The following is a 1488-nucleotide window of genomic DNA, read 5'->3' on the forward strand; positions in this document are numbered from 1 at the left end:
TAGTAATAGTAGTAGTAGTAGTAACGGGGGAGATAACAGTCCCCTAATACTATATAGAGAAAATACCCGTTGTTTCCAGTAGTCATATATTCAATAACACGACTCAATTGCCCTAAAACAGTTTACACAACATTGAACCAGACCAACGGGCGACAACACCTGCGGCGGACAACAACCACGAGGACTTTGTTTTTCCATCTTAAGTTACACGAAAAAATGGATTGTTGGATCAAATTGTAACTGAAATATACTTTATTTATACAGAATAATACAGATACAAAGTTAACAACAGCAACATTGACACGATAGAAGCTGTCGAGTGGCGGAGATCTCTTAAAGGTACAGTTGGGGACATTTCCGACAAGTGGAAAATTTTGTAATGTGTGAGGGTGAGGAAGGGTGATGGAGGGTGAGAAGGTGAGGTCCGTGATTCTTGACGTCATCCGCTCACCCTGTGGATGTCACCAGCTCTCGCTTACCAGGGTCACCAACCTAACACGTCAACTCAACATACCAGAGTCGGCAAACGTTAGTTATCTCACCCAAGTGGTTAAGCCAAGGTCAGCAAGTGTTAGTAGTAATCTCACCCAGGGGCTGAGGGTGGATACATTTGGAAAATATGCGGAATTTTCACCCCCCTTCTGGCCCTTTCCTTTACTTGAACCTCATGGCTAAACCTCACAGTTGAACCTCACAGTTGAACCTCACAGCTTAACCCTATAATTTTATCTTCGTGGCTTAATTCTTTGGTTTTCTTCACAGCTTAACCTTATAGCTTAACTTCACAACTCAACCTCACAGCTTAACCCTATAATTTTATCTTCGTGGCTTAATTCTTTGGTTTTCTTCACAGCTTAACCTTATAGCTTAACTTCACAACTCAACCTCACAAAATAACCTCAACTGAACCTCACACTTTAACCTCACAATTTAATCTTTCAACATAACTTCACAGCTCTTGAAAACACATTTGTGACTGGTACACCCAGAGAGTATAGACTCGTGAATCGGTAGCATTCACGAGCAAGGGGGAGACAGGGGCGGGTTATAGGAGGTGAGGGTGTTCGGGGCTAGAGGGATGGGGGAGGGTTAAGGAGTTACTTGTGCAGTTACAAAGCAATATTTATTAAGCAAGGTTATAAATAAGTAGGACAAAACACAAATTGTGCTTAGAATGTGTTACCGCTTCAAGTCTAAACAATTCTATGCATATTTAATGTTTTGTTTTTTTCTTGTGCAACTCTTACTTAATCTATCGGTGATAGGGGGGACAGGTTGTATTTTTTTTTTAATTCTGAATTTTGTCGCGGACAGCAGCTAGTTTATTGTGCCCCTAATACTCATCCTGTGAGCGGTAGCGCAAAAAGGATTACAGAGTAGAGGCCACAAAGGGTGTTTATCAGACCCCAGTGATTATGACATTATGGCACTGAATGTTAGAGTATTTCCAGTACATGGCTTAAGTCGGTACATAGAATTTTGATTAGG

Source organism: Homarus americanus, unplaced genomic scaffold, assembly GCF_018991925.1.
Source record: "Homarus americanus isolate GMGI-L3 unplaced genomic scaffold, GMGI_Hamer_2.0 scaffold21909, whole genome shotgun sequence".
Taxonomy (NCBI): Eukaryota; Metazoa; Arthropoda; class Malacostraca; order Decapoda; family Nephropidae; genus Homarus; species Homarus americanus.